Here is a 10,377-nt window from a genome sequence, read left to right as displayed (position 1 = left end):
CAAAGCCTCTGTTTGGTGTCCCCTGCATAGGTCTTTTCTTTTAATTATATTTTAAATTAACATGTTAAATCCAGGTGCACAGCAGGTATTTACAGAAGCTGTAGTAAAAGTACACAGTGTTTAACTACCCTGATTTATGCTGTGTGTGTGTGTGTGTTTGTGCGTGTGTGTGTGCACAGATGCTTAAGGAAGGACAAACATTGAATGACCTCAGATACATAAGTTTCACAGTGTGTGAGCTAAAATAAGGACATCCTTAGTGTGATGAAGTTTTGGTATATGCATATATGTGTTTATATATATGTGTGTGTGTGTATTATTTATATACATACAGGAAAAACAAAAAGACGTTTAATAAATGTTTTACATTTTGAAAATATTAAATATTTCATTTCCCATTAGTCACCCATTTGTATGTGTATAGATATAAATGCATAGTGTTGTGGTGTAAGTGCATTATTGAATATTTACTGATTGGTAACGTTGGGCCGTGAAAAAGAGGCCTGAATTTAAAGCTTGTGTTTTTAATCTGGAGATTATGTTCAGATCTCGCCAAAGCCTGGATTAAATACAATCCTCCCCATGGGCAGAAAACATCCAGGAGCTTCAACTCTAATTGGCTTTGCCTTTTACAAAACCACGAAAACAATGAGTAAAAAAACTTTTACTTCTTCCATCTGTACTGTAACCTGCAATATTGATTGTGAACATGAAATATTGCCACTGCTTTAATGTGACTACTTCCATTCACTTACTCTATTCACATCGTGAATGAAAACCCATCAGTGCACAAATATGAGTTTGTGTGCATCTATGAATTATTTATCTAGATTGGCTCCAGGCGCCCTGTTTATATCAAGTGTTATATAGTCACATTGTCCAAGAATGTAGTGCAAATGGTTTGATCTTTCACTAAAATATCCATTAAGTTCATTCCACACACATTGTCTTTTTACAAAGAAGAAAAACACAGTGGTGTGAGTAGGTGAGTGATGTAGGTTTGGGTTAGTATTGACAAAACCCAGAGGACGTTAATGTACAAGTGCAGCTTCTCTCCTCCCTCCCGTCTCTCTGTACTTTAATGCACTACAGCTCACGCTCTTAATGTTATGAACGAGTATTTATGGGATCTGGACTTTTCTGCTGGCAGATTCATGTCCAGAACAAACACATCCGGATACTGAACAGACATGAGTATCATGAACGAGGAAAAAACACAGATCAATGATTAGAAGAGAAACACACACCAAAACCTTTGATCAGAGATGTGAAGATCAGTTAACAGAGTCTGTCTGTCATCTATCTATCTATCTATCTATCTATCTATCTATCTATCTATCTATCTATCTATCTATCTATCTATCTATCTATCTATCTATCTATCTATCTATCTATCTATCTATCTATCTATCTATCTATCTATCTATCTATCTATCTATCTATCTATGTGGTTATTGTTCTGTCTTTCAGTTTATCGTTCTATCTATTCTCTACCCATTCTCTCATATTGTCACATTGTATCACTCTGTCAGTCTCCTCCAGTGTGTATTTTCTCTTTCTTCTCAGTGTTGGCACGATGCTGCTGTTTTGGCTTTAATCTTGGCTGATTTCAGGTTGAACACACTCCTCTCTCACATCCTCTCTGATCTCTGCGAGCCGTCACACACACAGATGGTCACCTGGACCTTTCGCTGACCTCAACACCTGTAGCATCGCCTCACCTGAGCAATTTGTCATGAGAATTATTTTCCTTCCCAAATCTCCTGAGAACAAACTTTGAGATAACGCCATTCAGTCAGTCGCTTGATTTATATTATGATGAAAATATTACCTCTTTATTGAACTTTTATGTAGGTATGTTCATTCTGAAGAATATATAAACTGTATCGTCTCAAAATTATATGTTTTAAGGTTTTAAAAACATATTTCAAATTTTTTTTAAATGCATAATCACTTTGTACATTCGTAGATTACAGTTATATTGTCAGCTAAAACAAACATTGAATTTTTTTTTTACGTTGTAAATTAAACAAAAAGTGCTGTTTTAGTCTTTCTACTTCAAAATTGCATGTTTAATTCAATGTCTTGTTAACTGTTCTCTCAAATCATTTATCAAATTTATTAACAATTTCTGAGTGGAAAGTATCTCACCAATTTTGGAAAAATGTGAAACACTATAAATGTTTTAATTTATTTGCAAATATTCACAATAAAATGCTCAAAAGATGGTTTTATTTACTCACTTAACATTATATAATACATATATCATTAAGTAGGTACTTGAACTTTTTTGTAAAGGCTGTAAAAACATTATTTTTCATGCCGGTCTCAGAGATCCAGGAGACCGGAATAACCACGGGAAACCGAAGAATTGTAGAATTTTCAAGGATTTGCAATTTTATCAACATTCCATTCCAGGATTTACACTTCGCTTGCTCTTTGTTGAAGGGAACTAAAGAATGGGAACTAGTAAAGCGGCGGTTAATCCAACAAATTCTCTCCTGAGTGCTGGTCAACCAGGCTTACCAAATACAACTGTGCTGGTGAAGAATTATATCTGCTGGCCGACTCTGGAGAAGTGCGTCACTGATTCTGTGAACAGCTGCCAGGTATGTGCTCAAAATATGTTAAACTGCACACTGAAGGCTTAAATGTTTTTATACAAAACTTTACCATGCACATAACATTCAAATAAAAAGTCAAAACAGTCCTCTGACTGCAGTAACACTACATTTCACAACCTGAATCTGTGCAGCAAAGCATCTAATGACCCTTTTAAGAAGCACTTTCTGATGTGGTTGAGCATTGGAAAAAGAGCTCGTAGTTAAGTATAGGCAGACTGGTCTGTTTTGCAAATCATACAGTGACTATAGCTCAAACAAAACTTTTCGATATGTTCCAAAGATATGCTGCCATGAACCGTGGCAAATCTGGAGACTAGTCCAAGAAATGCTTGTTCAGCCTGGTACTGTTTCAACATGTCTGACTCTTGGGAATTGCAAAAAGCCGGTTAATATCATTAGATTTAGCTATTTTGCTATATTATTTTTGACTGTCTGTGAGCAGCCTGTTGATTTTGGTGAATTGGTTCATTTGGATCATGCATATGAATAATTCAGTGATTCATTTAGATAAATGCTGTTGTTTGTGCCTATTTGTTCGTATATGAGTGTTTCTAGTTTTATTAGTTGTGTTTAGTGTACAGTGTGTTTGTGCTCAAGGTTCATACAGCCTTTCCAGCTGATGTCTTCATTGCTTTTTGTTTGATTATAAAATAATAATAATAAATAAAATAAATGACATCATCTGATATATTTAAAAAGATACAGAGTTATTCTCTTTATTTACTTTTAGTTAGTAACAGGTAGCTTAAATGTTAAATTATAAGTAGCTTGTAAAGCTCGATATGCATTAACTGTGATTTTGGGTACAGATGGAGTTCTGATTTTTTTTCTTTTCCCTCTAGCATCTACAGGTTACGCTTCCCGTCATCATTAGCAGGTCTGTGTCAGCCAGCGGCCCAGAGGGAGTTCAGAGAGGACCTGAGTTGTGAGATGAGGTGAAAGCCGTCCATATTCCCACAGTGACGGTACAGTCTGTTCACATTATCAGGTTACAGAATCCATGGCAACATGGGGACATCTCGGCATTTTGGGATTAAGACCAGCCTCGCTCTCCCTTTTTCTTTCTTTCTCTTTTCTTTACATACACAAATGTTCAAAAGATTTAAATGTTTTTTAAAAAAAGAAGTATTTTATGCTCACCATATATTTATTTGATTAAAAATACAGTAAAAACAGTAGAATTGTGAAATGTTATTACAATTTCAAATATTTTTTTTTCTATTTGAATATATTGTAAAATGTAATTTAATCCTGTGAGTCAAAGCTGAATTTTCAGCATCATTACTCCAGTCTTCAGTGTCACATGATCTTCAGAAATCATTCTGATATGCTGATTTGCTGCTCAGTACACATTTCATATTTTTATCAATGCTGAAAACAGTTGTTTCATTTTTTTCTTCAGGATTCTTTGATGAATATAAAGTTTAAAAGAACAGCATTTATTTGAAATAGAAATCTAATTTGAAATTTATTTGAAATATAAATCTCTCATAACATCATAAATGCCTTTACAGTCAATTTTTATCAATTTAATGCATGCTTGCTGAATAAAATGTTTATTTTTTCTTTAATCTATTAGTTTTTTTTTTTTTTTTTTGGTAAGTAGCGCATCACTGTTAATATTGCTCATGCTTACATGCACTTCTATGCGTTTTCTTCTGGGAGATGTTATTTTACACCATTTGTGCCTTGACTTTCTTAAATGTTTGTTAACCACTTTTGTAATTTTTAGCACTGAAGGAAGTCCAGTACCGAGTGAAACATTTGCTTTGTGTGTGTGTGTGTGTGTGTGCAGAGTCACATTTTTGTTAGTGCACTTTAGTTTTTGTTGTAATAATAAGTAATCAATTTTTGTTCAATGCACCATGAACTTTGCATTTGCTTGGTGTGCTGACTCCTTTTTCTTTTTGTATTTTTCCCATTGACTGAATCTATGCCTCCAGTTATATTTTCTTTTTTACTCAACTGGCACGGAATTTGCAATTCTTCTCTAAAATGCCTCTTAAAACACCATTCAACAGATGCTTTAGCAGATGCAAAGATGTTTTAGATTACTTATGCATTCGAATCTACTCTTGTTAGGATGTTTGTGAAATGTTTGAAAAGACAGACACCTAGAAGACCATAGCAACCATGTAGTAACACACAAACATTCCAAAATACCTGCATAACAACACCCTAGTGACTTTTGCAGTCACATTTTACTTTATCCCGCTTTCAAAACTGTGACTGTGCATGCGTTTGCTCTTTTTATTGGTTGACACTGATTGCTCATTAGAGGCTGGATGGCGTTTAATTAAAAAGCAATTGCGTTTGTGTGTCTTGAACTAATTAGGAGCGCCAATTACCCCAAACTGTGACTGCGTCCTCCTACCGGCCGCAGGAACAATGGACTGTCTGTCAGTGGCGGTGTTGCCCAAGCATAACAGATGTGTGTGGACACACTAGACAATGGCGTGGCTGGATAAGTGGGTTCCTGATCTCAGAGGCGGGGGGGAGGACAGCAGCTTGTGTCCGAGACGCCCGAGTGGGGCGAGGGAGAAATCCACAGGACCAGATCCGTAATACTCTCTCTCTCTCTCTCTCTCTCTCTCACTCATACACACACACACACACACACACACACACACTCAGACCTGTCACGGCCCCTGAGGAGACAGACCCTGCTGATCGGCTGCTAATGGACATCTGCCATAAATGCCTTGCACCCGTCGCTCTGATGAGACGGAGATTAGCGTGTATCGTAGATGCATGTCCTCTCTCACCTCACACAAACAAAGCGAACTGACAACAAATGATGCAAAATCCACTCGGCTGAGTGGAAAATCCCCCGTATGAAGTGACACGCAGTCCATAAGGAAGGACGGATCAGCCGAGATATGTGTCAGTCCATCTGAACTGGGGCCAATTTTCAAATGAGCACTGATTTCTCTGTGGACAACAGCCGGCATTTTAGCTTACTGTAGGTTTACTTGCTAAGCTGCTTTGAAAGTTTGGTGGCTTCCCAAGCTACTTGTGTTTGAAAATGAAACTTTATTGAAGGAACATCTTTGTTATAGATGAGTTGTCTGATTTCTATGCATTAGCATCATAAAACATGCGAAATTCTGATTATTTTCATACATATTCTCAAAAGCTCCCTGTGTCTTCCATCGGTCGGTCCAACAGACTAAATCACATGCCATTAGTTGAAATAATGTTATTTTTGGATACAGGTTGAGAACAAACGCTTTTTGGAGAAATCAACCTAAAAATCAAGCTTTTGCACATTATAGTTACATATGAAGTATAACTGTTATTAATATTATTTATACACTATTATCATATTTTTTATTTTTTTAATTAGATTTTATATCTTGATGAAACATTTTTTTATTTATTTACATTTTAGTTTAGGTTTTAGCAATTTTCTTATGTGCTTTAGTCTCATTTATATTTAGCTCTATATTATTATTTAGATTTATATTTATTTCAGTGTTATATTTAGACATTTTAGTACTTCAGGTTTTGTTTCAGATAGTTGTCGAGGAAAAATTATTTCAGTTTACATTTTTTAACTCTAATATTTATTTTATTTCATCTTTATTTCAAGTAATGAAAACAGTGTTTCATAAAATACAAATTAATAAATAATTGATTAATAAATTGTAAACAAATATAAAAGTTAATTACCTTTTGAGTAACATAATTTATTTATTGTTTAGAATACTTAGCATTACTTTGAAGAAACAATACTAAGTAACACGACGAAACCCCACGAGTCAAAAGCAGGTTTCTACAAAAATATTGGGCAGCACAACTGTTTTTAACACTGATGATAATAAGAAATGTTTCTTGAGCAGCAAATCAGCATATCAGAATGATTTCTGAAGGATCATGTGACACTGAAGACTGGAGTAATGATGCTGAAAATACAGCTTTACATCATGGGAATAAATGAATATATTAAAATAGAAACTGTAATAATATTTCACAATATTAAGGTTTTTACTATATTTTTGATAAATTCAAAGACATACTATATATATATACTCATTTCTATCTGGAAAAGCTCCCCTCTGTTTAAACCTGAGCTACTTTAACACTACTACAATAAATAGTTGGATTAAGTAGCGTAGCTAATCTGAGTTTCTCACTCTCTCCCCCATACTGGAGTTAACCCAGCTCATCTCAGAAACTGTGTTGAGTTGTCTGGTTTTTGTGTTTGTTGTCAGGAACAGCATGGCAGAGTGTTGGAATGGCATGTGAGGACATGTCGGTGCAAAAGCAGCTGCCACCATCAGGTGCTGGAGGAGGAACCTGCCGTCCGTCTGTGTGGCTCTGACTCACTGGCATCTTCAGCCGCAGGAATCCCCCGATGTGAAGAACTCATTATCCACTTTTGTCCTGTCTTTGTCTCTGTGGCTGAAGCTGTCAAACTTGTCATTGCCAGAGGAGCGCTGTTATTCCTCGGGGATTCTCCCCCTCTCTAGGAAATGAAAATCACCGCCATGTGAAATGGAATCGCTGTTGCCTGTTCCTGGATCACTGAAGGAGATGCTCGTACTCCAGTAATTTTTAATCAGCACAAAAGCCTGCGAGAGCACTTTTCAGATGGCTGCTCCGCAAATGCTTTGTGTTTCTTCCGGTTCTTCATTTTTGGTGAATCAAACAGCAGATTTGTGGCTACTACTATCACAGGCAAGCTACCACAAATTATAAAAATAATCATCAATACTTTTACAGCATTTATTAATTTTGGTTGGTTAATGTTTATTTCTATGTGTATTAAGTTGTATAAATTGACATTAGTTGATGATGTATGAGCAAACATGAATTAGCTATGAATAATGATATATTCATTAACATTCAAGGATTTTTTAAATTGGATAATTACTGAAATAAATTAATACTTTTATTCAGCACGGATGCATTAAATTGATCAAAAGCGACAGTAAAGACATTTATAATGAAACAAAAGATTTCTATTTCATATAAATGCTGGTCTTTCTGGAACTTTCTGTTCATTAAAAGAATCCAGAAATTATTATTATTATTTTTTACAAAAATATGAAGCAGCACAACTGTTTTCAACGTTGATAATAATCAGAAATGTTTCCTGAGCAGTAAATCAGTATATTAGAATGATTTCTGAAGATCATGTGAAACTGAAGACTGGAGTCATGATGCTGAAAATACAGCTGCACATCACAGAAATAAATCACATTTTAAAATATTTTCAAATAGAAAATTATTTGAGTGATTAGTTATTTTAAATTGTTATAATATTTGGCAAATTACTATTTGTACTGTATTTTTCATCAGATGCAGTCTTGGTGAGTGTAAGAGATTTCACAAACATAAAAAAAAAGTTTTTTACCAACTCCAAATTTTTTTAACTGTAGTGTATTTATATATGAATTAATTTATTTATTCATCTATAACCTAGATTCAATTCTGTAAAAATAAACAAACAAAAAAGATTCTTAGTTGCTAGTTCATTATACCTAATGCATTGACTGTGCTCGGTTGTGGTAGAAATCAATACCTGTGTTTCCAGCCGCATTCTTTTCACCTTAGCTGTCTACTGTTGTCTCAATAACACTGTCTCTTCTTTTCTCAGGCCGCGCTGTACTTTCATGTGACTATCACTGAGACCCTGAGTGTTTTTTTCTTCTTGTTTGGAACTTTTTCCATTTGTTTTTGTCTTTCCTCTAGTGAGACCTTCAGCACAGCTGATCCCAGTGCAGAAATCTCAACAGCCTCAATCCATGTTCTGTGTGAAAGTTAGAGGAGTTTGGGGATGAGATAGTTGTCAGCCTGTCGAAAGAGAAATAACTTTTGTTACTTTTGGTGTGTGTTTTTCAAAAAAAAAATGAATCAAAAAGTAATGACAGGTTTTCTGAAGACTTTATCCATAATAAACAAACAAAACCTGCTCCAAACTCACACCATTGTTTGAGGTAATGTTTCTCTGGTTTGTGTAATTTAACAATGTAAGATTTAGTTATGGTAGTGTTGTGTAATTACATATAATGTTCAGTTTTTATGATTTGTCTTTGCATCTGATAACTTGTATTTGTAATATTTTGATTTTTTTATATAATTTATTTTTTCATTTTATATTTAATATTATTTATTTAAAATAATTTCTTAAAATGATTTGTTACTTTTATTTTTTATTTTATTCTTACAATTTTGATTCATATTTAATTTTACTCATTTAACTATTTATTATTTTATTTATTCATTATAATGTTCTTTAATGGTCTATAATGTTCAATTGATGGTGCTTTGTCTCTGCATCTAATAACATTAACAACTGAGCAAATTGTATTTATTATTTGTTAAAAAATAATTAATGTTTGGCATTGCATTTTATTTATTTTAACATTATAACAACATTTTATTTATTTTAACATTATTATTTATTGCATTTTAACATTTATTTATGGTAATTTTCTGCCGTGATCTGTAATTTTCAATATTTGTTACTTAGTCTATGCATCTAATAACCTTTTTAACAAATCTTTCTTTCTTTCTTTCTTTCTTTCTTTCTTTCTTTCTTTCTTTGTCTATCTCTGTCATTCTTTCCTCCCTCATGCATGGTCTCTCTGTATCTTGACGAGCCTGAAGCGAATGTTTATTTTGAACCAGAACTGATTAATCATTAATAGGATGTGCATTATGCCTCTTTACATAGTTGAAAGGCTTGTGAAATGTGTGTGTGTGTGTGTGTGCGTGTGTGTTTGTGTGTGTGTGTGTGTGTGTGTGTGTGTGTGTGTGTGTGTGAGCGCGCGTGGATGCATGGGTGCCTATGCATGCACTCCTCACCTTAGCACCTTAGCATGTTTACTCTGAGTGGAATTTGTTAGTCTCTGTCTCTCTCTCCACACGTGGCTTGGTAAAGAGGATTAAAGTGATGCAGCACTGCATCTGTCTGTCCTCCAGCTCGCAGCTTTCAGTCCCCAAGCTTTGATGTGTTAAATGGGGCATCTTCAGTGTGTGTGTGTGTGTGTGTCAACCTAAAAGGCAGAGGAGAGCAGAGAGGATGTAGAAATGCATGTGAAGAAATGAATCATGGGTCTAATGGAGTGCACAGCCTGTGTAAACCATTAAAGTTCCCTTGGCGCTTGACAAATGTAGAATATCATCAGCCCAGGAGATAGAAGGATTAGCCATGCTTTTTTGTTCATTTGAGTTTCCATCTGAATTAATCAGCATCCAGGAGAGGTTCGTTTGCTCAATTAATCTTTCTGTATGTCTGTTTACTGATTCAATGGCTCTGTGGCATCTTACTGCAACACAAAGCAACAGGCGTTCTGATCACTGATAACATTCAGCTGAAGCTGAAGCTTTTAATTCAATATTGTAATTTGTGTTCACAAACCTAAGAGTATAAATCTACAGGTATTGTAATTAAAATGAGCATTGTTCACTCAACTTTCATTATAATGACAAGAAACAAAAGAAAACAAACAAAAAAGAAGGAAAACAAAAGGTCAGTGTTGTGGCTTTATTATTTTCAAATTTCCATGCAACGGCCATTTCACTAACAAAATGGTAGCGTGGATTTACCATGGATTTTTTTTGTTATGGTATGATCTTAATTATTTGTTTTTTGGATGCATACCAAAGAATACTTGGAATACAATGTAAATACCATGTTACTTGAACAGTATAATGATGTTATTGTCTGATGCCATCCCTTTTTTGTAAAAAGCAGCTTAATTTCATGTCATCATGTCATTAGTAGTTTGTAATTCGCCCACAA

The 10,377-nt window shown here is 34.6% G+C and overlaps 1 long non-coding RNA gene across 1 annotated transcript; it reads left to right on the top strand.

Annotated features, from left to right (window-relative positions):
* Positions 1–4,968: 4,968 nt before the first annotated feature.
* Positions 4,969–8,466, top strand: LOC132107193 (uncharacterized). Its single transcript, XR_009424246.1, has 2 exons — positions 4,969–5,185; positions 8,322–8,466. It is a non-coding gene; the product is annotated as an uncharacterized LOC132107193 (long non-coding RNA).
* The last annotated feature ends 1,911 nt before the right edge of the window (positions 8,467–10,377 follow it).

Source organism: Carassius carassius, chromosome 27, assembly GCF_963082965.1.
Source record: "Carassius carassius chromosome 27, fCarCar2.1, whole genome shotgun sequence".
NCBI lineage: Eukaryota > Metazoa > Chordata > Actinopteri > Cypriniformes > Cyprinidae > Carassius > Carassius carassius.
Note: the sequence above shows the minus strand (reverse complement) of the source record. Positions and strands in the feature narration are given on the sequence as shown.